Source organism: Sorex fumeus, unplaced genomic scaffold (genome assembly GCF_029834395.1).
Source record: "Sorex fumeus unplaced genomic scaffold, SorFum_2.1 ptg000098l, whole genome shotgun sequence".
Taxonomy (NCBI): domain Eukaryota; kingdom Metazoa; phylum Chordata; class Mammalia; order Eulipotyphla; family Soricidae; genus Sorex; species Sorex fumeus.
Genome location: NW_026606155.1, coordinates 5,786,663 through 5,811,336, shown reverse-complemented (window position 1 = coordinate 5,811,336; position 24,674 = coordinate 5,786,663). Strand labels below are relative to the sequence as shown.

Genomic DNA, 24,674 nt, shown 5'->3' with positions numbered 1-24,674 from the left:
AGCTCAGGAAAAGAAATGTATGGGGGTAGTAAAAAGAGATGGGTGGGAAGTTAACAAGAGTAGGGGTTAGGGCATTGAATACATCAGTGTTGTAGAGGTGCAGTACGTGGTTTATGTATAGATACACACATATAAACTACAGAGCAAAAAAAATACTGCGAGCATGAGATCCAAACTACTATAATCAAACTTAAAAATATGCCTGTCATGAAAGCAGGCTGAGGGTTTGGAGGGAACCTGGGGGCATTGATGGAGGAAAGAAGGTGACACTGGTGATGGGTAAATGATGGAACACTGTACTCCTAAAACCCAACTACGATTGGCTAGGTAAGTCACGGTGCTTTCATATTTAATTTTTTAAAGTAAAGTTAAAAAATTAAAAATTGGAGAAAAAAGAATCTCTATATTCTTTCTTAAATAAACACTGCGACCTTCCACCTCAGAAGTTACTGGGTGGAAATGACAGGATCACTGGATGGAAAATGTTTACTTTCCCCTAAGCTACCATGGAGTGAGAGCCATCTTCCAGATAGTGCTCATTTAGGATATATAAGAAACAAACTGTTGCTGGGTCGGAGCAATAACCCAGTGGGTAGGGAAAATGCCTTATATGTGGATGGACTGGTTTTGATCCCTGGAACCACATATGGTACCCTGAGCCCCAAAAGGAAAGATCTCTGAACACAAATTCACAAATAAGTCCTTAACACCACTGGATAGAGCCTAAAAACCAAAAAGGAAAAGAACCAAACTGCTGCTTACATTTATGACATTATGTTGGGTTTAATGAAGCAACTGCTATGTGAACTTACACAAGTGAGAATTTAAATACACTAGATTATGCCTGGAAGAAGGTGCTATTCTAAAATTAATGACTTTTTTTTCTTTTGGGGTCACATCAGTGATATTCAGGGATTACTCCTGGCCCTGCAATCAAAAATTACTCCTGGTGGTTCTCAGGGGATCATATGGGATGCCGGTGATAGAACCCAGGTCGGTGTGCAAGGCAAATTGCCCTATTCACTGTATTATTGTTCTGGCCCCTAAAATTAATGACTTCTTCTCTGTTGCTTTCTGCACATGTGATCTTCACCCAAGTTGTCCAGAGGCTTTCATACATTTTAGGAAGAAATCAGGTTATCAAAGAATACAAAGAGAAAGGTAGATGTTCCTTTTCTGGCATTATGGCAGAAAATATACCTATCTAATCCTATGAAAACAACCAAAAATTAACAAAGTATACCTTTAAAACAGTTTAAAAAATAAAATAAAATAACTTGAAATGTATTCCTAAACTGACAAGACAATAAGGAACACTATGTGCATACACCGACCCCAGCTTCCCCTTGAAGGCATTTAAAATCCTGAAGCATTTGAGCATCTGTTTTTGCAATTTGGAGGGCAAGGGATGGGAATGAGGTAATAGATAAGTTTGATAGCATTGACAAAGGCAGGCCCACCAAGGTTCAAAATATGACAAGAGATACCATGCTAAAGACAGGACCTACAAATCCTAACCCAAGAACACTGCAATCAAAGTGTAAGCAAGAACAACAACCAAGTGTAATCTCCAGTAATTACACTACATGAGAGATGTAAGCACAGTAACTATGTGACACAGACATTGCAACAGTAACAACACAAAGGGAAGGAAAACAGAAGGAATAAGGACTATCTTTAATGTGATGAAAAAAATTAACTAGACTTTCATACCTAGCAAACATAATATTTTTATACCCAGCAAAACGGTATATTAAGATAATGGAGGGAAAAAGAAAACAGGGAATTAGGATATTACAACAATAACTGCAATTGTTTTAATTTTTTCCTCTTAATTTGTTCTCATTAAATGAAATCTGAGATAGGATCCAGAGGTGCGTGGAAGAAATTGTAAGTCAAGACTAGCAAATATGTAGGTAAAGCACAATGACTGTTCCTATTTTAATATATAATCTATTCAAGTTAGATTAAAAACAAAAACCCACAAGTTGAACTAAAATTACTGTCAAATATCAGACTTAAGTTGAAGAGGCTAGAAAAGGAGTAAAATTGACTGGTCTATGGTTCTTGCATTATTTCAAAGTTTGGGAGAAGAAAGACATCAGTTTGCATTTTGATAGGCATGCAAACTAAAATTTCTAGTAAACCACTGAAAGAATAACAATGTAAAAGTGTCCAAACTACTAGAGATGACATGAAATACAAGAGAACAAAGAGCCAATTAAAAAAAAAAGAGGCAAGAAATGAAAGAAAAGGAGGCATGGAAATGACAGGAATGATGGAAAGGAAACCACATCATGACAACTGAAATACGCCCGTAAGAACAGTAAATAAAAATGAATCATATATTTCAATTAAAAACAGTTTCAGGGTTTCAGAGAAGTGACTATGTGGTAGAGCAGCTGTGGGACAGGCATGAGGCACTGTGAGCTTGACTCCCCTCCATGCCCCAAACACACACACACACAGAGCACCTCCCAAGCTGAGTGAGAACCAACAGCCCTACCATGTGTGCCCTCTGCTGTTGTGATGAAGTATGTTACCTCCAGTGTGCCATTCTCAGTGTGTAATCACCGCAGCCAAATGGATGAGCACTGCAGCCCAGTGTCAGACCCAGGGCATGGCAACAGCATAATAATGGTTAGAGGGGAAAGGTATTTACAGACAACCCCAAAATAATACCCAGCTTCAGGGACAGTGTACAGGCTGATTAAGGCACTTGCCTTGTGTGAAGCCAACCCCAGTTTGATCTGCAATACTCTATGGTCTACCAAGCACTGCCAAGGCAAATCTCTGACCACGACATGGAGTATCCCCTGAGCACTGATGGATGCAGTTCAACCTTCTCCCCCCGCCCAGTAATAATGATGACGACAATGGTGAAATTCAGCAGGCAGGGTGAGAGCTCACAGGGCTGAAGTATACGCCTTGGACAAGTTAGGCCCCAAGTTTGATCCCTGGCACCACGTGGCCTAAGCACCACTGACTGTAGATCTGGTGTCTCCTCCTACTTAGCATCAGCTGGTCGTGGTCCTAGTGGTCCCCACCAGCAGCATTAAGTTCAAGCAGCACCGGGTAACTGGACCAAAGCACTGAACCACACAACAAGAACAAATATCATTGGAAATGGCTCCCAGACCCCTGCGCACTGCCTGGGAGGCAAACGCGCAAAACTCAAATGATATCCTAATCTACGTCATATATAACAAGGATGGAAAAAAATAATGTCTTAGTTGATTAATGCACTGCACATCGCCCAAATATACCATGAGACAGAAAGCACGGTGCTCCAAAGTGCGCTGCCTTCTAATAGTAATGAGTCCATTCTTTCCAAAGAGAATTCTCAAGGTGAAAATGCCAAGTGATGCAACTTTAAAATATGTCAAGAAAACTAATAATCCATTATCTGAGTGGGAGATTTTAATATACTTCTTTCAGTAAAAAAATAGATCAGGCAAAGAATCAATAAGACAGAAAAGATTTAAAACCAACAAACTTGACTTAATATTAAAAGATTGGCAACGTAAGACTCTATTCTATGACAAAAACTGCAATTCTTACAAATCAATAATGTAGAGGTAAGTTGAAAAGTACCATAAATTTGAAAATCAAAACCAAAATTAAACAAATCACAGGACCAAGAAAAAGTCACAATAAATATAGAGGCTAGAAGTAAATAATAATAGATGCTTTTTATGTATAATACACAGTAATATCATATATTAAAACTTGTGGTAAAAACTTCTGAAGTAGATCTAACACAGTACTTAAATAATTTAGAGTGTACTTACATGTGCACACACAGACACACACATTTATTTTGTGTGGCAGGCCACACCCCACAGTGCTCAGGGCTTAATTTTGGTTCTGTGTTTAAGGGTCACTCCTGACAGTGCTCAGGAAACCATATGTGATGTCAGGGACTGAACCTGGGTTGGCCATATACAGGGCTAGTATCTCACCCACTGTTCTATCTCTATAGTACCTATAGCTTATATTTTTATATTAGGAAAGAAAATTTCAGAATTAAGTTCAAGGATATGGCTCAAAGGATTGGTGCGGGCTCATGCGCTGAACACAGAATCCTGGATCGATTCCCCAGCACCACACAGCCCTACCTAGCACCACAAGCTGTTTTCTCAGCCAAGTGCAGAAGGAGCATTTGGGCACCACTGGGTATGGCCAAAACCCAAAATGATGAAAAAGAGAACAATTAATAGTTAACAAATAAAGCTGCCATCTTAAAAATCTAGAAAAATAATAAAATAGAAAATAAGAAAAAGACAGTAAATATTGAGAAGAGGTAAGGAATCATAAGATTTCTAGTGGGGCTAGAGTAATAATACAGTGGGGAGAGCACGTGTCTTGCATGCACCTGAACAAGGTTCCATCCCCAGCACCCCAGATGGTCCCCTGAGCACCACCAGGAGTGATCCCTGAGTCCAGAGACAGGAATAACCCATGAGCACAGCTAGGTATGCACCTTCACCCCCCGCCAAGAAGATTTCTAGAAAATGGTAATAGTAATAAAAGTGTCATAATCGAGAGAAATCAAACAAGCATGTGAGCAATATTAGGACTCCAGAGCTCAAATGCTGTGCTGGCATCAAGATTAAAGTAACTATTATTAATATAAATAATCAATAGGACCCCCATTTCTTGTGTTGTTCAGGGGATCAAACCTATGTGCAAGGCATGTTTTTCACCTGTGGAGTATATCTTAGCCTAAATACCTGCAAGTCAGGATGAAAAGGACAAATTTCTATAAATAAATTGCTAAAAATGGATTCAAGGAAAGCAAAAAACCCTGAATAATTTTATGATAAAAGAATCCAGGACAATTCTACATCTTGGGTGAAAAAAAAAAGAAACTGAATCCTTACTTACAAATCTTCTATAAAGAAGGTACTATTTGTAGATTAAAAGGCTACAATCATTATATATCCTGAGGAACATGTAATTGTAATCTCATGCAAACTATTCCAGATTATAAAATAGAGGATTTACAGGCTCAGAAATATGACTCAGTATGGAGCACCAGACTTGCACGTCAAAGATTATGGGGTTCAATCCCCAACACACACACACACACACACACACACACACACACACACACACACACACCCTAACTTGGGGGCTGGAGAGGTAGTACAGCAGGTAAGGTAATTCCTTTGCATATGGCTAACCTGCGTTTAATTTCTGGCATCCCACAGGGATGATTTCTGAGTGCAGAGTCTGAGCAAACCCTGAGTATTACTTAGTATGGCTCAAAAAAAAAATAAGGCCTTATTTTAGGAAATTTTGATAAGAAAATCATTGACTTTAGAGTCATGAACATAGACGTGAAAATCCTGAGAATGATTGTCAAGGCAAGTTTAATCATATATTAAAAAAATGTTAACACATTAAGTTGATTTACTGCAAATATGGTTAATATAAAAATCAATCAACACAATCTACCACACTGAAAGAGTAAATGATCTAAATAGCTATTAATGCAAAAAATAATTTTATACAATTTGACATCCACTTATGATCTTAAAAATAACTTGTTAAAAACTAGGAACTAGAAGTTTATTTGGTTGATCAACTTCTGGACTTGATCAAGGGTTTCTAAAAACACCCTTGATGACATCGCACATGAGGTCTGACCAAAAGGACCCTGCTTGTAAAATCGTAAACTAAACACAGGTCCTGACATCACTGTTTCTCTATTTAGTGTTGGAAGGAAAATGAAAGCAGAAATTGGCCTAAGAACCAGAAAATGGGGGTAGAACAATAATACAGTGGGTAGGGCACCTGTTTTGCAAACATCTCATTCAGGTTTGATCCCTGGCATCTCATATGGACGCCCAGCACGTCCAGGAGTGATCCCTAGTACAGAGCCAAAAGTTAAGTCCTGGATATAGCTGAGTGTGGCCCCAAAGCCAAAGGAAAAACAATCAAATCAAATCAGAAAAAATGAGAGACTATCATTGATTTTAGATATAAAAGGAAAGGAAAACCCTAAAAACAAATCTACAATAACATAAGAGAATATAAAACTTTAAGACCCTTAACCGAAGATCAACATGCAAAATCATCTTCGTTCTTGCACTTAAGGATAACTTTTGATTCAATAATTCCTTGGATAAACTCAGCTATATGTACACACACACACACACACTCATACACACAACCACTACCAACAATAATAACAACAGCCCATATATCTCAATGCTTGTTCTGCCACTATTTCTCATAGCAAATAGTAGGCATGAGCAAACAATGCTGTTTGACAATGAAAATGAACAAATGATTCCAACGTACGGCCATTAATCCTCTGTGAGTACTCAGAAACAGAACGCTGGGCAAAACACAGCAGACACTGACAACAATGAACTCTGGGGTTACTTTTCTATGAATTTACAACAAAATGAGATTACAACCTTTAAAGTTGGGAAAGTGATGGCGTGTGAGGACCTAGTGTGTGGGGGGGGCGGGGAGAGCAGGTCTCCTGAGCACAGGGAACATTCTATTTACTATTTCTAGTGCTACTTCCATAGATATGTGCATTGTATGATCTCTTAAATTGGAGCCAGAGAGTCAGAACAAGAGATAAGGTGCCTGAGCTACACACTTCCAACCCCGGTTAGATCCTCAGCACACACACACATACACACAACCACATCTGGTGCTCCAGCACCACTAGGAGTGATGCCAGAGCACAGAGCCAGAAATAAACCCACATCATAGGTGGGTGTGACTCAACCCCCCTCTCCTTACCTTCTGCCCCTGACCCCCCCCATAAAAACACATCAAACTTTAAATCTGTTCTCCTTTTGTATTTATAATTCAATAAAAAGTATACTTAACCCCCCAAAGTAAGTATGCAACTATCAATAAAGTGACAGGTGTTGATGGGAACATGCATATATTATACGTTTACATATGTACAATAGATTCACCTATGCTCTGTTACTGTAGGGAAAAGAGCACCTGGAGAAGTGGAGGAAGTGGGCGTGGTGTGTCTAGAATACTTGGGACGTCAACAGAGGTGGGTGTGGGGCAACAGGATCCAAGGCCAGGGTCCAGGCAGGATGATAAACTCTGGCGAGATCCTGGGACATGCCCTGGGCAGTCTCGGGCAGGGCCGGATCATAGGAGAAACAGAAGAGTAGGCAGAGAAGGGCCGCCTTGGAAAGGGATGCAACGGGGATCCCCCAACGCTTCTAAGAGATGAAGGACCTACGGAGAATCATATAATGAGAAACCAAGACAATGAAACCACTGCAAGCAAAAGCTGCAATCACTGCTTTGGGAATTACCTGCCTGGCTTGGTACCCTGGGCTTGCCAGAGGCTCCCAGTCAGGGTCCAAGGCCTCCGTGTCATGTCTCATTTCCATATTAAAGTGCTGGGTTAAGGTCACGCCATCCTGAGGCAGGGGGCAAGGTCTGAAAGCAGGAAACTTCAAAGCCCCTTCAAGACTAATTTGAGGGGCAAAAGTCTGGAGGGAAAGGAGCCATTAAGGACAGAGCCTTTGAGGTGACCACTGGCCTCCACAAATCAGAGAAGAGGAGATGAGACTGAGGCGGATGAGGAGATGAGACTGAGGCCAATTTCCAAGGAAGCAGCAAGGGGTCCCGGGGATAAACTAGACAGGAGCGTTGCCAAGGAGGGAGAGTCTTCAGTTCAATGAAGGAGAGAGAAGGATGATGGTAGAGACAGAGGAAAACACTAATCAAGTTGCCCGTGGCATATGGCAGCCGGAACTCTTAGGTAACTTCGGCCATGCGATGTCCCAGTCAGTCCCCGTGTTCTGAAGGACCTGGATGCCTGGAATGTCACTCAGTTGGAAATTTGGAGGACTGCTAGTGATGATCATTTTCCCACCACACCAAGTTTGTTGAAAGAGCTGAGAAGGCAGAAGTGGCTCTAAAAAAGGTGATGTCCCTTCCCATGGACCACGTTGGTTGTATTCCATGTTCCTGGCTTTTCCTCCGAGTTACAAAACAGAAGGTCTACCAAGAATGATTTCTTCACCGCTTAGGTCCTCGTCCCAGGCATACAGTAGGTGCTCTATAACCACTCATTGAAAGAAGAGATGCTTTCTCTCCTTCAATTTGCTTCTGTGTCTTGAGCACGCCCCTAGAACAAGCCCTTAAAAGGATTTCATTCTGCAAATCTCTGAAAGTATGCCTGTGAAACAGGAATTCACCGCATCAAGTTCTGATCCCTCCACTGAAGTCTTCAAGGATCGGGACAGGGCCAGATAACCATTTCTCTGAAACAGTCAACATTGGTTCCCCTGTTCATGGCTACCAGCCAAGGTGGCCGGGCAGGATGGGAGGCACAGAGAAATCGTCCCCCTGGAAACTTTCCTACACTCACACAGGCAAAGAACTCGTGGCTCAGATGAGGGAGTCTCCCAGGGCCCACTCCACCAGGTCTGTGACAAGCCCATAAGGGTCTGTGCTAATCACACAGCCTGAGCCAGTTTCACTCAAGAAGGAACAAAGGGGATGTCACTGCATTTGCACCTGAGATTGCTGGGCAATTCATACATATGACCCAAGTGAATGTTGGCGAGACCATCTGTTATTAGTGAATTCCAGCAGCAGAATGACTGAGCATTCAAGGGTATCACACAGATGCAGATAGGAAGGAGCTTTCCCTTACCAGGTGAAGTCGCTCAGAGCTGTAGGGAAATTCAAGAACTGAAGATGAAATCAGGAAGGCGGTCACGGACAAGGAGTCTGGAAAGTTTCTCCCAGCACAAGCGTTCAGATGTTGAGAAGCAAATTTCTTATTTCATGCCAGAATCCCCATAAATATTCCCTACCCCTCCTTGCAATTTTTCCCAGGAGGAAATGCCACTGTAGCATGGAAGTGGGTGTCGTCAACTCTGGAAGTGACAGAGGAACCGGGGTGAGGGGAGCTGGACTGGGGGTGGGGGTGGGGAGATGCCTGGAATTCGGAGTCAGGGACAGGAGAGTGAGACAAACTGGCTACCAAAGAATATATAGGCCTGGGAATACAGGGACCTCAGTTTCCTGACCTGTAAAATGGGGCTTTGATGTATATCATCATTACATATTATTAGTAGTATATGAATACTAGGTTATTGTAAAAATAACTAAAATAGGGCCAGAGAGACAGCTCAATGGGCTGGAGCACATGCTTTGCACGGTAGAGGCCCTGGTTACCCCAAACACCACCAAGAGTGACCCCTTGAGTACCTCACCGGTGAGTAGTCCCTGAGTACCACCAAGGACCAGAAGCCAAAAAAAAAAAAAAAAAAGACAGGAACTTCTAAAACAATGCAGGGTCAGCAACTTATTCATGAAAGACCAGTGTGTATGGTTTTTCTATTTTACCCAAAATTGCCACACCCAGAACATTTTATTTTCCAAGAAACTATTTTAAATGCTAAATATTGCTCCATGAACAGCTCTTTTTTTTGGGGGGGGGAGCACCTGGGGCCATATCTGACAGTGTTTGGGGCTTTTCCTGGTTCTATACTAAGTTGGGGGCAGGGATCACTTCAGGCAATGCTGAGAAGCCATGAGTTGCCTTGGGAGCCAACAGGGGTCAGCTTCGTTCAAGGCAGGTGCATTAACCCCTGTGCCATCTCGGCAGCCCAAATGGCTTCACTTAAGAAATATTTACTAATAATGGAAAGTTACCCCTTTCCTTAGAAGGCTGCAACAATGGGAAGTTGGCCTCAATCAGAACATTCCAGAGGAAGAAGGATTATGGAGGGTACCGAGTCATAGCAAAGCAGGTATCACGTTTGCCTTGCACGTGGCTGACCCGGGTTCGATTCCTCTGCCCCTCTCAGAGAGCCCGGCAAGCTACCGAGAGTATCCCGCTTGCACAGCAGAGACTGGCAAGCTCCTTGTGGTGTATTCAATATGCCCAAAACAGTACTAACAAGTCTCACTTTGTGTTCCTGGAGTGAGCAGATGCCACTGGGCTAGCACGCGACAAGGACAAATGGAGACATTACTAGTGCCCGCTAGAGCAAATCAATGAACAACGGAATGACAGTGCTACCGTGCTACCCAAAATTGAACCCATAATTAAAATAAATCCCTTCTCCCCCCACCCGCACCAACTGAACTGCTACTCTCTGGATCCTAAGAAAATGACCATTACACACGTGTCACACACTCCTCCACACTCCACTTGGACTTCCGCAACTTGAACCATGTAATGACAGTACATCCCTGGGTGCTGATCCAATGTCTATGGATCCAATGGGAGTTTCCAAGGTCATTCAGAAGAACTGCCCGCTTATTATCATGAGATCACCTTAGGACAGTTCCATGGATTTCCTATGGTTGTCTACACTCATAAAGGTAAAGGTCAAGGTAAAGGCCCTCCCGTTGATCGTCGATTTGCTCGAGCGGGCCCAGTAATGTCTCCATTGGAGACTTTGTTGTTAGTGTGTTTGGCATATGGAATACTCTCGGTAGCTTGCTGGGCTCTCCGAGGGGGCGGAGGAATCGAACTCGGGTCGGCCATGTTGGCTGCTTGTAAGGCGAACGCCCTACCCGCTGTGCTATCGCTCCAGCCCAAAATATAAACGTAAATACAGATTGCATATATTATTACCATTTTGGGCATTTTTTCAGATAAAGGTCAAGGTAAAGGCCCTCCCGTTGATCATCGATTTGCTCGAGCGGGCCCAGTAACGTCTCCATTGGAGACTTTGTTGTTACTGTGTCTGGCATATCGAATACTCTCGGTAGCTTGCCGGGCTCTCCGAGAGGGGCGGAGGAATCGAACTCGGGTCGGCCATGTTGGCCACTTGTAAGGCAAATGCCCTACCGCTGTGCTCGTCTGTGAAATACAGGTGGCAAGAATGAGACTGTCTTTATTGGGGGTGAGGGGCACTTCTGGTGCTACTTGAGAGCTTCTCCTGGCTCTGAGTTCAGGAGTCAGTTGCCCCGACCAGTGGTCAGGAAACCCCGAGTCAAACCTGAGCCTCTTGCAACTCTTTGAATTATCTCTGCAAGCCAGGAAGGAGGTAGTCTTAAACAGCCTGTCCTCCCATTGTTCATCGAATTGCTGGAGCAGGCACCAGTAACATCTCACAACAAATTGTGAGACTTGTTGTTACCGTTTTGGGCATATCCAATACGCCACGGGGAGCTTGCCAGGCTTTGCCGTGTGGGCGAGATACTCTCGGTCGCTTGCTGGGCTTTCCGAGAGGGGCCAAGGAATCGAACTTGGGTCAGCACAGTTGCCTGCATGCAAGGCAAACACCTTACCCGCCGTGCTATCGCTTAAACAGCCTAAATATCAAAAAGCTTTCTTCAACACAATTCAAGAAGTTAACCATAATCGTTTTAATCTACTACCACAGGCAACTATTTCATGCATTTACTCATTTCAGCTTCATAGAGGAAATATTTTCTTTGGGGAAAAAAAAAAGTGGGTCAGAGAAATAGTGCAGGAGGTAAAGCATTTGCTTTGCACGCAGCTTCCGCTGCTGTGATCCTGGTTGAAATCCCAGCATCCCATATGGTCCCTCGAGTACCTCTAGAGGTCACTTCCGAGCACAGAGCCAAGAACAGCCCCTGAGCACTGCCAGGCATGACACCTCTCTGAGCCCCTCACACACCTCCACCCCCACCTCACACCTCCTCCCCAAACCCAAAGATTCCAGCACCAATTTCTGGAAGATCAGTGGCTTCCAAACACTGATTTTATTATCATCATCATCACCTCTCACCCCACGCAGGAAACAGACTCAGGACCAGCACAGAGGGGAGAGAACAGATAGAAAAGGATCTGTCCTTCCTACTCCCATCAGCACCCCACTGCAGACTCTCCCAGAAACAACACAGAGGCCAGCGGTGGCCAGAGCAGAAAACCACCAGCAGATGGCCCAGGGTCCCTGCAGCCTCCTCCCTGCCAAAAAATCAGTACGTGTATGAATCGAGGGCCAGGGACAAGAGAGGGGCTGAAGGAGAGTTCTCAGAAATAGAAACATTTGTTTCATCTGGAATGAGAAAGGAGAGGCCCAAGTCCAGAGCCCCCAACTGCCATCTCCGTAACCCTCACACTTGGAGCAGATAAACGCCGAGTATCTTTGATGACATTCAACGATCATCTGTGTTATCATTTTACTCAACACTCAAAACATGACGGAGTCTGCCAAGTAGATTATATAGCTTGGCAAACTTTCGTTTCATGAATGACACTTAATAGGAAATAATTTTCACTGACAAATAGAGGAATGGTGAGAGATCCCATCCTGAGGTGGTAATTGGAGAGATCCAACCGTTCCGGCACATGACAACTAATCTCAGACAACTGCTGGGTCCCCGCGACTCCCACGGCAAGGGCGCCCTGGGTCGGGAGTAACCCCTGGGAACACACTTTGAGCTCCCCTCCTCACAGACCTACATGTAAGGTCCTTTCCGTACTAGCAGCCGGAATCTCTCGGCTGGGGACAATCCTCGGCCTAACAAGCTCTCTGAAACTGTCACCACAAAAGTTGGCTCTCCAGCTCCAAGTGCCAAGACTCTGCAAGCCATTCCCTCGGGCCTTCCTTGGAGAATATTTTGGGCACTTTCAAAGCAGTGGTTTTCAAACTGCATTCACCAGGGGGAGTAGGGTTCTGGGGTGTGCCCCAGGCATAGCCCAGGGGAAGAAAGGATCTGAGCGAGTCTTTTTATTCTACTCAGATATTAAGGTCTTGCATAAGATTCCATTTGGTGCTAAATATAAAACAAAAATGATGTCTTCCAAAATGTGCAAAAACATGGCAACAAATGATTCTCTCTCCCCCAGGCACTCTTTCTCTCCCTCCTCAGACAGTTTCCTTCCAAGGAGGGTTATATATCGATTTTCCTTTGAAGAAGCTCCACCTTTTTTTTTTTCCCCTTCCCTCTTCCAGGATTTGAAACAGACTTGAATTGAAACAATCAAGTATATTTCTTTTCAGAATTCAAAAAATAATCCAAAGTTTTAAACAATAAATCTTCTTAAGGTTAAGTTTATTTTTTTCACATGGACTTTAAACTGACTTAGCCCCCCAAAGCAGTCCCCCCCCATATCCCCAAAGCCCCCTTCAATTTTCAACTGCTCCCTCACCCCAATATTGCTACTGGCAAAAGAGCCAATTGCCTATCATTTTTGTGGGCTTTTTTCCCCCTTATAAACAGAAGAATGAAGCTGATTCTCCCCCTTTACTCTCCATGAAAATTCAAAATCAAGACTGGCATGTGGTTGGCATTCTGAACTAATTATTAGAAATTTGGCACAGTCACCCCAAAATGCCAGCTTCGGTGAGTATGTATCTGACAACTGAAAATGAACTGGAATTTGATTGAACATCTTGCTCATTTGTATTGGTAAAATAAGTTGTACACAGTAGTATAATGATCAATTCTTTTCTATTCCCAAAGTCAAAAATAAACAGAAGCGCCAAGCTTTGCAGCGATCTGATTGCATTCCTCAAAAAGTGCTTTTAGAAACTCAGTGATCTGAGCAACTCTCTGACAAAGGAAAATGAAGGCAGATTCTAGAAACCAACAAATCCCATTCATTTCCTTCACTTTGTAAAAACAAGCAACTGACATGTTTCCTGCCAATGAACATACTTGTAGATAAGAAAGCTCCCTACAGGAAATCCTTTGCTAAAAGAGAACAGTTGTGCCATTAAAATGAACCTTTTTCACCAAATTCCAATCTGTTAAGAATCTGACAACCTAAGAACCAAATATCTCTCTATCTCTTTCTCCCTCTTTCCCCCTCCCTCCCTCTTCTCTCTTTTCTCTCACAGACAGACAGACACACACACACACACACACACACACACACAGACACTACATCACTAGTCATATCTCCTCGGACGGCATAGATGCAAGATGGTAAATAAACACTCAAATACAGTTTGAATTCCTTCCACCTCGTCTCATCTCCCACCCCCAGCAATTAACTGCTGAAAACAAGGGAAATCTGCTGCTTTTAAAGACAAAGATCAAAGTGTTAATTAAACAGGAGTTAAAACTGACCATTTTCAATTAAGATGAAGCAAATCTATGCAATAAATCATCATGATTGGAAGGAAGATATTCCTAAATGAAACCAAGAAGTTAAAATGAAAGACTGCTATTGACAAGATGAGGGAAAAACAGAAGAGTACTGGTGTGAGAGTGATTAACTTCAATGCTGAGCTCCAAAATCAAAATTACAAGCCCTCCTAGGTCACTTTTCACATGCAAAGCAAAATGGGAGTCAGATCTCCAAACTTTTGTCCTCTTTAACTACCCCTCATGAAAGTATTAGGTAAGTATTGAAAATACTGGCAACCTTGATTTGGGGAAACCTCTTAATTATCCTCAAAATTTAAAGCATTCTTCTCCATCCAAAAATTAGAACCAAAGTTAACTAAATAATAATAATAATACACTGCAATTTTCAAACACGTTTCTGTTGCTTTCTTCCCTTCCCTGCTTGGCTACTCAGGATACCCTCCCCCACTCTAGTCTTCATTTCTTCCGTTCCTTTGAGCGGGCTTCTAAAATGCTACGGTTCTCCCGCCTCAGATCCTACAGTTCAACTTTGAACCCTCTAGCAAACAGGGACTCTTCACTAGACTGTTCCCCCAGTGACCCTTCATCTATAGGGAACATTCCGGACTTTACAGGCTCTCCGCAGAGTTGGGTTCTAGCAGGAGACAGACAAATCAGTCGGCTTCCACAAATTAACAGCTCAAAAACCTTCTTCGCATTTCTTGCCCAACTCTCAGGTAGCAAACTGCGAGGCAAGCTTGCGTGTTCCTCCTTGCCTTCACGTTTGTTCCTCACATATTTTCAATCAAAAATACAGTTACGAAACCCAGGAGACTGCAATTTTGGTTGTTGTTGTAAAATGACCTTGATTTGACAGGCAGGGTCTCGGGTTTCAACAGATGCTGTGGGCAAAGCTTACAGAAGCCAACATGTTCTCCCTGCATCTGCGCTGACAACCAGCCTGCCTGCTCTCCCCAGCGCTGTCTCTCTCTTCCTCTTCCTCTCTCTCTCTCTCTCTCTCTCTCTCTCTCTCTCTCTCTCTCTCTCTCTCTCTCTCTTTCTCTTTCTTTTTCTTTCTTTGTGGTTATGGTAGTGTATGTGTGGTATGTGTGTGTTGGGGGGGTTAACTCTTCTCCGTTTCCATGACAACCATGTCTCCACTCAAGGGTTATTAGATACCATCCACTTCCTGTGTCTAAATTTTTGAGCCAATCAGAAAAGTGTTTATATGCTTAACAACTTCTGGGACTGTGCTTCTTTAATTGAGGGACTTTCAGGCTCAAATGAAGATGTCCATAGGCCTTGTGAGAGAGAAAACATTCCACAATATTTACTATTTCCTCTTCTAAGGTGAAGCATGCCCTTTTTCTTGGATGGGAGACAAGCCTTCTCCAACCAGATGCCACAATTTCTTACAACAGTGTGCAAGCTGATTTTGATTGTTTGCTTGACGCTGTCTTTTTCTTTTGCTGTTGCTGACTTAAATTTAGTGCCTGATCTACATACTAATGTACCAGACGCTTAAATGATCAAAGTAGAGATCACCATTTGCTGATGATGCTCTTTAAATATTTAGATTCAAAAATGGCTAGGGAGGGAAATTCTCTCCCTCCCCCTCACTCTCACCCTCCCCCCCCATCCAAGTTGAACAACTTTGCATTCTACTAGGAGAAATCATTGAGACTGTACTGCCAAGTGATATTGTCTACACACCTAAGCTAGTGGCTGAGACCTGCAAAGGCATTTGTCACCACAATGGCCTACTTTATCAGGGCAGAAACAACAACAAAATTAAACATAAAGGTGTTCCGAAGCAATCCGGACCGGAACTGAAACTCAATCTGGCAGTAATCTGTGCATGAGAAAGCAAAACTGAAATGGTAGCAGGCTTTTAAAAGGAGGTGTGGGCAACTGTTTTCAGAGTCTCTATCCAACTGACCAATCAGGCTGAGAGTTAAAGTGGGTTCTGGTCATCAGCGCAGTCTTCCAAGCTCTCTGAGAGCCGCTGGCGGATCAATGAGAAACAGGGAACAAAAGGAAGAGAACAGGACGTCTTCCTCAGCTCCGGAAAACGACTCCCTTTTTCCTCAATGAGCCCGTCGACCTGCCAACGGCAGCTTCCAGACCGGCCCTTGCTGGGAAGCCACATTTCACATTTGCAATCATGTGTCCCAACTGTTAGCAAATGTGTCACTTCAAGCACATCCTGTGACAGAGGGCTCCCCGAGCCCAACCAATGGCCACTAATAAATAAAATAAATTCATAACCCCACAATTAAAAAGCTGCCGAGAGAGAGACTGCTTTTTCCCTTTCCCCAAATGTCATCGGGGAGTGTAACAAAGCATGAAAAATTGTCTCTTCCAGCGTTCCCAGCCAGGAATTGTGGCTTTCGCCCGAAAACAATGTTTTCCCCCCAAAAGCGAATTCTTCTCCCTGCCCTCCAAGGAAACTCTCATGTGTTTATGTCATATCAGGATAACCAGTTACAGTATCTGAAAAGAGGTTTAAACTGCCCACAGATTTGACACTCTGTGTATAATTGATAGCAAAACAGTTGCGACAGAGAGCAATGCTGTAAACTCTCCCGAGCCAAACTCCACATTTAACTCCTTAGTTCCTTGAAAATAAAAAGTAACGCCCGGGCAGCCCTGGGAAGTAATTAGCAGGATTATATCCATTATCTGCTCTTTTTTAAAAAAAAAAATCATCCACTTGGCCACAATTTTTAGGTTTCTTTTTCAGTGGACGAGCCACAAATTCCTGAGAAAACTTTTTTTTTCTCTCTTTTTAAATGAACTTACTTTTGAGACAAAACTAAGGAAAATATGCAAGTTGCCATCCCTGGGTCTTCTCCCATCTGGGCTGCATACTATCAATCAAGCTGAAACCAACTGGAAATGTACAGGGAGGGGGGTGAGGGGGAAGAGGAAGGAGATCTTTAAAAAATAATAATACTAATAATGATGAAAAAATTAAAAAAAATTCCAAGGGCTCCCCCCAATGCAACCGCCGAAACCGTGCGGGCTCCTCTCGTGACAATGCTGAACCAGAGCAGAAGATCAGGAGGCAGGAAATGCGCCCCGTTTTCGTTACCTGCGATCGCCTGCCCCCCCTGCTGCTTCCCGCGGCTGCATTGGGGGGCTGCGGCGGCGCTGGACTGGCCCCGCCGCCGGGTCGCGCCGTCTCCCGGCCGAGCTGCAGCCGATCGCGGCCGGAACCCCGGCTGCAGCCCCGGCGCCTGCCCGAGGTCGGCGGCGCGGCTCCCACCCGGGCCCGGAGCCCTGCTGGGTCCTAGTGCGCGCCGCGCGCCCGCCCGCGCCCGGGGCCGCAGCCCGCACGTACGGCAGGCAGCTGGCGGGCTCCGTGGCTCCCCCGGAAAACCGAAAACACACACGCACGCACACACACACACACACACACACACACACACACACACACACACACACACACACACACACGCACACACACACAACCGTCGGCGGCTCCTTTCAGAGCCCGACGCCGTCTGTGCGGATAAACTGGAGCGGAATGTCAAATGCTGGCATCAGATGTTCAAGAAAAAAAAAGAAAAAGAAAAAAGAAAAAAAAAAAACGGCGTCTGCCGCTGAACTGCTCCGGGAAAGGAGGCAGCCCCCCGCGCGCGCGCCCAGCCAGTGGGCAGTGGCCGCACTCCCTGGCTTTTGCCCAGTGCCCTTGTTGCGAGTGTCCATTCAGCGCCTGCAAGAGGTGGTGCGCGAAGCTTAAAGAGAGATTCCAAAAATGCAATGCAAAAGAAAAAGAAATGTGTGTGTGGGGGGGGGGAGGGGTGAAAATTGTGTTCAAAAACAAATGTTTTAAGCACTTTCCTTACCAGGTCCTCTTGCATTTTGCTTTTTTTCTTACTTTATCGTGCGCTATTTTAAATAACAAAGGCCCATATGGCTAAACACATAGTCATTTGATTTTCAAAAGACTTTAAAAATTGCATCAAAATATGCACTCATGGATCTCCTAAAGACTCAACGAGAAAGAATTAATGGTGGCATATGGTGCGCCTCATAGAGAAAACTTAATTACAAATGAAAACTAAATGCAAAAATTCACAAATTCAGTAAACGGAAAGTAAATTATGATCCCGGGTAGATAGCACTTATGTACAATTAAGAAAAATGTAAATTTTTAATTGCAGAAAGCGTGTTGCACGGACTTCCATAACAGATTTCCCTCCTTGTCCCCAGAAGAACTTTCAGCAACCTCTCAGCGCATTCACCGACTGTGACCCATCAGCTAGTGCTCATTTAGGAGGACGATGCTAAGAGCCAGTAATTCAAAATAACTGCGCCTGGGTCTGAAAGACTTCGAGCCAGGGATCCTTCTTCCAGCCTTTGATATCCCCAACTTTGAAGGTCACAATTCTGCAAAACTGCTAAGAACAATAACACTGTGGTTTGACACCAGAGAGGGAAAAAAAAATCAAATATGTGTTTTCTGAGTTCTATTTTTAGGAGCAGAAAAAGTCCCTTTTGAAAATTATGCTTGCCCTCCTCCTCCCACTTATAGCTAAATAAGTGTAATGGAAGATTTTTAGGATTAATTAAACATCAAAGGCACCATTTTCTGCTGACTCCTGTCCATGAGTTGTAATGAGTAACACTTGTCGATCTTCAAAGCGCGGTTACACGTGTCTCGTGATCTATGCCACACCTCTGGGATAGAACAGACATAATCCCCTGTTGCCAAATAAGAACACGGTGTCCCGAATGGTCAAAAATCGTGCTGTGGGGACGCAGAGGAACTGGTGTGCCGACTTTAGGCTCCAGCATTTTCAAGACCAGCCCTGCTGCCTCACCTCCAGCCCAAGAAAAGGCGCTCCAGCACCCTGCAGCCAGCCGCTGTGCTCACCTGTGCTGTGGTATCAGAGTGGAAATTAGAGGCCAGCTGAAGATATTTCAGTCTCGCTACGTTGGCGAGTGAGGGCGGGTGGGTCAGGTTTCTGTCCTGTGACCGTCTGGGGACAGCCGTCTGGCAGACCGTGGAAGCCTGCAGCAGGGCAGGGCCCCTGCCAACTTATATACCTTGCTCGACGCTCTTTTTCCAAGCCTGAAAATGAACTCCACCTTACGCCCTGAGGCCTGAGCTCAGTGCAACTTCGTTTTTTTACAAGCAGTGCCAGCATTTAAGTGTCCTCCAAGATCCAGGGCACCAGAGGTGTTTCAGGTAACCAGCGGCCTCCTAGACTTGGTGACAACCTGGGCGGTACTTTCTGTCTTCCTGCATGCTTGGGAAAGTCACCAACCAATCCTGTCCGTGGTCATCCACGTCCTCCTCCCCTTTGCTGAGACGAAACATAACTTCTCTGACATAACACAACTTCTTCATAACTATCAAGAGATAGTAGCACATATGTTGCCTGAGCACATGTGCCGCCCGCGACTCCCCTCTTGAGATGTGAACTTTCATGTTTTCATGTCTAATGCTGGGATGTGTGTAGGGGTTCTCTCCGCCCTTGGAGAAGCCTGGGCTCCCTTTTGAGTAGGTTACTCTCTACTCTCTCTCACTTTCTCTCCTTCCTTCCCTTCAAAACCTCCAAGTAAAAACTGTGTAATTAAAAAAAAAAAAAGAGATCGTACGGCAGATAGGACACCTGCCTTGCTCAAAGAGACCTGGGTTCAATCCCCAGTTCATCAGGATTGACTGCTGAGTCAGGAGAAGGCCCTGAGCACCACTGGGTGTGGCTCAAAAACGAACAGAAATATAACTTCTCTGATGATACATCCTACCTAAAACCCAACCAGATGAGGGCGAGTGACATTTAGCTAGAAAAAAAAAATGCATTGTTAAAAAAAAAAAAGAAGAAGAAGAAGAAGAACAAGGTTCGTGCCTTTTTCTGTGCAAGGCTGCCTCCTCAGAAGATGTACATGACCGTCTGGGGGAACCAGTTGGCAGGATAGTGGAGAACTCGCCTGATGGATTTGTTTGATCCCTTGGTTGAAAACTGGTTTACTTACTTTATAGTCACACAGATCCACGTGACCATCAGATGTTGCTAGGACTGGTCTCCAAGTAATCTTAGCACTAATAGGTGACGTGAAGCTGAGAAAGAAATGCTGAAGAGTTCTTGAAAGTGGGAGAACTGCCACAGAGGCAGGGTGGGATGGGGGATGGGGGATGAGGGGTGGGAGGGATACTGGGATTAGTGGTGGTGGAGAGTGGGCACTGGAGGAGGGATGGGTACTCGATCATTGTATAACTGAAAGCCAAGCACAAAAATTTGTAAGTCTACAACTGTACCTCATGGTTTCACTAATAAAAATTAAAAGAAAGAAAAGAAAAGAAAAAGAGATAGAAAGAAAGAAAGAAAGAAAGAAAGAAAGAAAGAAAGAAAGAAGGAGAATTGAGAGACAGGACAGTGAGGAAAATGCTTCCTTGCACATAGGGTTTAATCCTGGCCCTCCATTTGGTCTGCTAAACAATGCCAGGCACAGCCCCCAACCAACAATTAAAAAATAAATAAATAAATAAAGCTAGGGGCTGGAGAGTTAAGTACAGCAAGTAGGGTGTTTTCCTTGCACGTGACTAACCCAGTTGTGATCCTGCCACCAGACAGGGTCTCCCAAACTCCACCAAGACTGATCCAGAGAGCCAGGAGTAAGCCCTGAGCACAGCTGGGTGTGGCACCAAAATCAAAATAAATAAAATGGACATGTTGTTATTCCTGGTCCACATGGCTGCTTTCATGCTTCCTTGGCCGTGACACATCATAAAACACTCCCTACCCATTCTTCATGGCAGGAACAGTGCAGTCTCCTGCCCCCATGCCTGGATGTCCTCACTGGGGCCCCTTGGAGGGAAGCGGGTTGAGCTTTCCTCCCCGCCCCGACCAGGCCTTCGGCAGCCGAAGACCTCCAGGACCAGCCACCACCATGCTGAGACCACTCTCTGCACACATGAAGGTACTGGCAGAGGGACAAAGCCATGCAGGTTCCGGGGCCGAGATCTCCAAGCCTACTCGGATTGGGGCTGAGCATCCTCCACCCAGATCCTCCAAATTCCAGTAGGCGGGGGTCACACCCACCAACTGGCCCCCTGGCGCCGTGTAATCCCATCAACGGCCAAGACTCAGAGACTGTAAAAACCAGCTCCCGGAACCACACAGCCGCATTTGTGGCCGCGCAACATCTTATTATGACATCTTATTATCTCATTCCTACTTTGGACAAACTGGCCGGCTACCAAATGTAGCCTGCCCACACGGCAGAGTTTGGCAAACTCCCTGTGGCATACCCAATATGCCAAATACCAGTAACAATGATGGGCCTCATTCTCCTAAAGAGCCTTGAATATAATCTCAGGGCTAGGATGAAAGAGACGTTACTGGGGCCTGCTCGAGGCAATCGACGAATAACAGGATGATTTGTGATTTTTGTGACCCATTCTCCATAATTACCATACCACATTCGATGGGGTTCAGATAGTAGGCAACAAATCATAGAGGGAAATATATATGCGTATATACATATTTTCAGATATATATATATATATCTCAAAGCTCACATCACCCAAACTTTAACAACATGTTAGTGATATCCTATAGAATGTCTTAATGGCTCCTGCCAAAATAGAACAACCTTCACACTGTTTCCTATATGAATACATTGTTATAAGCATGTTCAGCAGTTCTTCATAACAGACAATACAAAATATATTATTTCAGTTGTGTTTTGGGACAGGGATTGGGGTTTGGGATGCAAACATCCCAAATTTGGTGGTGGGAAGGTATAATGGTGATGGGATTGGTGTTTGAACATTGAATGCAATCAAATATAGTGAACTAGCACTATTCTACCGTTGTTCATCCATTTGATCAAGCGGACCCAGTAATGTCTCCATTGTGAGACTTGTTACTGTGTTTGGCATATCAAATATATCAGTCATCGGTAGCTTGCCAGGCTTTGCCATGCGGGCGAGATGCTCTCGGTAGCTTGCCAGGCTTTCCAAGAGGGGCTGAGGAATCGAACTTGGGTTGGCCAGGTTGGCCGTGTGAAAGGCAAACGCCCTACTGCTGTGCTATCGCTCCATAGTGAACTAACTTATAAAATTTTTAAAAATTTTTTTAAAAAAGTAATGTGGAGGAGCTGGAGCAATAGCACAGCGGGTAGGGTGTTTGCCTTGCACGCAGTCGACAGAGGTTCGATTCCTAGCATCCCATATGGTCCCCTGAGCACCGAGAGGGGTAATTCCTGAGTGCAGAGCCAGGAGTGACCCCTGTGCATCGCTGGGTGGGACACAAAAAGCAAAAAAAAAAGTATTTGTAAAAAAGTATTTGTAACGCCCACCTGTCCTTCGCCAACTACAAGACCAAGATGACTGCCCTCCGACATCCTGATGGATCTATCACATCTTCCAGAAGGGCAATGAAGAAGATTATCCATGACTTCTACTCAAATCTCTTCGATAGCCATGTCCACTTGCCTACATACCAAATTCCAAAGGATGGATATGTCATTCCCAATGTTCTCCCTTCCGAAATCTGACATGCCATTTCGTCAGTAGAGAAACGAATAGCACCTGGCCCAGACAAGGTCAGACCTGAATACCTGAAGAACCTGCCATCAGTACTCATCAATACACTGGCTCGGCTCTTCACACGCTACCTGTCTGAATGCAAGGTTCCGTCCCAACGGAAAACCAGCAGGACCGTACTACTGAATAAGAAGGGAGACATCCACGACATTGGCAACTATCGCCCGATCTGCCTATTGTCTGTCATCTACAAGTTGTTCACTCGAGTCATCCTGAATAGGATTGGCAGAACACTAGATGAAGGACAACCATGTGAGCAAGCCGGGTTCCGCAAAGGATTCAGCATCATCGACCATATCCACACGATAACCAAGCTCATTGAGGTTTCTCGGGAGTTCAAGATGCTGCTCTGTCTAACGTTCATTGATTTAAAGAAGGCCTTTGATTCTGTTGAGATGGAAGCGGTCATTGAAGCCCTAGCCAATCAGGGCATTCAAACTCAATACATCAGGATCCTCCGTGATCTGTATTATGGATTCACTACCAGGATCTCACCATTTTACAAAGAAGTAATCATTGATGTCAAGAGAGGGGTTTGGCAGGGTGATACCATTTCACCGAAACTCTTCAGTGCCAACCTCGAGAAGATCATGCGACGACTGGAATGGGAAGGAATGGGAGTGAATATAGACGGTCGGCAACTACACCACCTCCGCTTTGCTGATGACATTGTTTTAATAACACAAAACATTAGCCAAGGGGCACAAATGCTGCCTGACTTCGACCGTGAGTGTGGAAAGGTCGGACTACAGCTGAATCTTATGAAGACAATGTTTATGAGAAACAGCCTCGGTCCTGACGCTCCATTCACCCTCAATGGAACGACCATCTTCGAATGCAACAGTTATGTGTACCTAGGTCGAGAAGTCAACATGACAAATGACCTGGCACCCGAGCTGTGCAGGAGGAAGAGAGCGGCTTGGAACGCCTTCAAGAACGTTGAAGAAATAGCTAAGAGCACGAAGAACCTCTGGCTCCGGGCACATCTCTTTGATTCCACTGTTCTTCCTGCATTAACATATGCCTCAGAGACCTGGGCCGTACGCAAACAGGATGAGAACGCTATTCAGGTCTCCCAAAGAGGAATCGAAAGAGCTATGCTTGGAATATCACATTTCACTCAAATGAGAGAAAGAATCCGGAGTTTCGACCTCCATCAATGATCAAGAATCAGGGACGCTTCTCGTTTGCCAAGGCGTCAAAAATCAGATGGGCTGGTCACGTAATGAGATTTAGAGACGATTGCTGGACTAGAGCCATTACCAACTGGATTCCATGGGATGTCAAAAGACCGCGTGGCTGCCCACCTACCAGATGGCCAGACTTCTTCATCAAGATCATGAACGATCGGTTTGAGGCTCTTCATGTTCCTAGAACGAACAGACGCCATTGGGCTACACTAGCACAGGACAGGGACAAATGGATATGTTACTGGCGCCCGCTCAAGCAAATCGACGATTAACGGGAAGTCAAGCGATCAAGTGATCAAGTGGAGTTCATGCCCAATTCAATCAGCTTAACCAATGACTGAATAAATAACAGTACCTCTACATTATTAAAAAAATAAATAAAGTGGCCATGTTAAAAACCTAACTATGAGGAAGAAGCTGTTCACAGGTTCTGAGAATTCCCAAATACCTGATACCCTCAAAACACTCATCTTTCTTTTCTTTCTCTTTCATTGGGCCACAGCCAGCCATGCTCCGGGGTAGGAGGTGGGGGGTGGGGGAGCTCTGTCTCTTAGGGTTAACGCTTCAGTTTAGGGATGAGAAACTCGGGTCTCCGGTCACTTCCTTTGCCTTCCCCTCATTGCATCTCAGCTGGCCTGCCTGCGGAAGCAGCCGCCTGTGTTCCATTCCTTCTGTGCACAGCAGCAAATTCCAATCGGCATCTTACAGAATCCCCGGGCAGCCTCCTCAGAACTGTGAAGGCACCAAAACCCAGGGAAGGCGGAGAAACTGGCCGCAGAGGAGCCTCAGGGGAAGACACAATTAGCGCATTGTGTGATGCTGGACAGGCTCCTAGCACAGAAAACAGGCGTAGTGGATTAAACGGGCCATCGGAACCATGGAGACTCGAGCTAGTTACGGTGTATCCGCAC

The 24,674-nt window shown here is 44.7% G+C and overlaps 1 protein-coding gene across 4 annotated transcripts in view; it reads right to left on the bottom strand.

The window, feature by feature from the left end:
* The window catches only part of FOXN3 (forkhead box N3), a 422,811-nt gene extending 405,554 nt beyond the window's left edge, over window positions 1-17,257 (bottom strand). For 3 of the 4 annotated variants that reach the window (XM_056133253.1, XM_056133252.1, XM_056133258.1), the window contains exon 1: window positions 17,105-17,257. The gene's annotated coding sequence lies outside the window, so the exon portion shown is untranslated. The remainder of the gene's footprint in view (window positions 1-17,104) is intronic. The other variant, XM_056133259.1, reaches the window with a different exon arrangement.
* Between the last annotated feature and the right edge of the window lie 7,417 nt (window positions 17,258-24,674).